A 3286-nucleotide genomic window follows, 5' to 3' on the forward strand; every position below is an offset into this window, starting at 1 on the left:
AAAAAAAAAAAAAAAAAAAAAAAAAAAATACAAAACTTAGCTGGGACACGGTGGCACAAGCCTGTAATCCCAGCTACTCAGGAGGTTGAGGCAGGAGGATCACTTGAACCCTATGCAAACCGAGATCGTGCCACTGCACTCCAGCCTGGGCAACAGAGCAAGACTCTGTCTCAAAAAAAAAAAAAAGAAGAAAGAAAGAAAAAAGGAAAAAAGAAAAGAAAAGGAATGAGGGCAAGTTAGAAAGGAGAAATTAATCATAAAATCATTTGCTAAAATAAGTCAATAAAATGAGAATAATATAGGGGGTATCATAATCCCTATAAGCCATTATACAAATCCTGAAAAAGTAAAAACAGTTTCTGAATTAAAATACCAGTGTTGAACACTCATATTAATAAAATATAAAGCAACACCATACATTACAGAGGTTATGCATTATCATGGAGATCTGTGTAATTAATAATAATCTATTATTATTTGACATCTAATTTTAGAGACACCATTGAAGCTTTACAAAATTAACTCTAAATGCAATTTCATTCCAACCAAGGAAACTGATAATCAAAAATAGTTATATTATTTTCCTAAATTTATAAAACTTTTCTTCTAAGAAATGGATACATAATATTATGAAATTAGTTTAAAAAGAAAGGTTGGTTGACATTTATTACATAAATGGTTGTTTCTCCTAATATCTAATTTTTACTCCTCTCTTACTTAACTAGATTTGTGACTGATGACATTGCTTTATGAATAGCATAAGCCCTGTTTTAACTAAGTGGATCATTGGGCTAGAAATAGAGATTCCTGTGCTGTATTTCTATCTCTGCGTAGTTCTGTGACCTTAGGCAAACTTCTCAGGAGGAATCTCAAATTATTCTAATTAAAACTAAAATGTCATTTTCCACCCACTATATGTATTGCATAAAGGTTGTGACATGATTATCCCTCTTTTTACAAATAATTTTTACTTCGTATAAAGGCAAAATGCCATAAAATTATTTCTACATTAATGTCATATTTAATAATCTGAAATGATTTCACCTTAATAGGATAAGATAGTAAGTGCAAACAGAATAGAGTTCTGATTATCCTTTAAAGTTAGTAATTATTGTTAGAATATATACTAGCTTTCGTGTATATATATAATTCATTTATGTTCAACTAAATCACCATGGCTATCTTGAATACTAGAGGCAAGAGAATTCACTATTATATTCACCAATATATTCAGTATCGGTGGCTGTTATTAAAGGCTTGGAATTAATATAAGGGGGCCAGTTGAGAAGACTGGCCACTGGAATCACAAACACTGCACTTCCTCTCCCATGTCCTGCTTCGTAACTATGATCAAGTCACAATATCTCAGCCTCAGACATGAGGTTAATAATGCTGTCTTAATTTTGTTTTGTTTTGTTTTGTTTCAGGAGAGTTAAATGAGCTGGGTATAAACTATCTGGCACAGGGCCTGATGCACCTGAGGTGCTAATTTTAAAAAGTTAGTCTTTATTCATTCAAGAAATCCTATGAGATCCTTGATCTTTTTGTTGTCACATATATCTGTAAAATATCCCATTTCCTTGAGAACCTGTCGTTAAATAGGTATAAAGTTTCAGTTATGTCAGATGAAAACGCTCTAGGAGCCTGCTATACATCATAATGTATATCATGTTGTAGTCTCCAAAATTCTTAAGAGAGTAGATATGTATTCTTTAGGGAAAAAACCCAAAGGGACACAATGAAACTTTGGAAGGTGTTGAATATGTCTATTACCTTGATTATGGTAATGCTATTGCCAGTGTTTGCATATGCAAAAACTAATAAAATTGTACACATTAAATATGTGCAGCTTTTTGTATATCAATTATCCCTTAATAAAGCTTTTTTAAAAAAATAGAAAACGTGCTGGGTGCAATGGCGCATGCCTGTAATTCCAACACTTTCAGAGATAGTTCCCTTGAGCTCAGGAATTCTAGACCATACTGGGCAACAGGGCCAAATCCCATTTCTACAAAATACACAAAAATTAGCCTTGTGTGGTGGTGTGGGCCTGTAGTCCCAGCTACTCAGGAGGCTGATATGGAAGGATTGTTTGAGACCAGGAGGCAGAGGTTGCAGTGAGCCAAGGTCATGCCACTACACTCCAGTTTGGGCTACAGAGCCAGACCCCCTTTAAAAAAAAGTTAAATTAAATTAAAAATGAAAACTTTAAAAATTTAAAAATGGAGGCTTTTTAAAATAAAGAATAAAATAAAATATTCCTATTAGTTTGTTTTCATACTGCTATAAAGAACTGCCCACGGGGCGCAGTGGGTCACGCCTGTAATTCCAACACTTTGGGAGGCTGAAGAAGGTGGATCACCTGAGGTCAGGAGTTCGAGACCAGCCTGAGCAAAGTAGAGAAACCCCGTCTCTAATAAAAATACAAAAATTAGCCAGGCGTGCTGGTATGCACCTGTAATCCCAGCTACTCAGGAGCTGAGGTAGAAGAATCTCTTGAACCCTAGAGGTAGAAGCTGCAGTGAGCTGAGATTGTGACACTGAACTCCAGCCTGGGAAACAGAGGGAGACTCCATCTCAAAAAATAAAAAATAAAAATAACTGCCCAAGACTGGGTAATTTATAAATGAAAAAAGTTTAATTGACTCACAGTTCAGCATGGCTGGAGAGGCCTCAGGAAACTTACAATTACAGTGGAAGGCAAAGGAGAAGCAAGGCACCTTCTTCACAAGGCAGCAGGAAGGAGAAGTGCCAAGGGAAGGGGAAAGAGCCCCTGATAAAACCATCAAATCTTATAAGAACTCACTATCATGAGAATGGCATGGGCGAAAGCGCCCTCATGATCCAATTATTTCTACCTGGCCTCTCCCTTGACTCATGGGAATTATGGGGATTATGAGGACTGTAATTCAAGGTGAGGTTTGGGTAGGGACAGAAAGCCTAACCATATCAATCCCCATTTCTCGAGATACCTAGAGTGACTTCCACGGCCTAAAAGTCAAAGAGCTTCCTCAATCAATTACGCTTTGCCACTTCATGAAGTTCTAAATTGTTGATGCATTTTACTTTGCACATTTTCCTTCCACACTCCTATAGAGGTTGAGTAAGCAGTGTTATGTGAACTCTCTTTCTTTAGATTCACCTGGGCATTTATTATTCTTTCATCTAATACCATCAAATACATGGAAAATGTATGCATTGGGAGGAGGCCATTCATTTGATCTAATAGATTAAATAAAATAAAACATCCAAAATGAAGCAAAATGTCCTCATTCCCTATTTTCCT

At 35.9% G+C, this 3286-nt stretch overlaps 1 pseudogene; it reads right to left on the bottom strand.

Annotated features, from left to right (window-relative positions):
• Window positions 1–2960, bottom strand: part of LOC112622595 — a 15346-nt pseudogene extending 12386 nt beyond the window's left edge.
• Between the last annotated feature and the right edge of the window lie 326 nt (window positions 2961–3286).

This window comes from Theropithecus gelada, chromosome 4 (assembly GCF_003255815.1).
Source record: "Theropithecus gelada isolate Dixy chromosome 4, Tgel_1.0, whole genome shotgun sequence".
In the NCBI taxonomy this organism is placed as follows: Eukaryota; Metazoa; Chordata; class Mammalia; order Primates; family Cercopithecidae; genus Theropithecus; species Theropithecus gelada.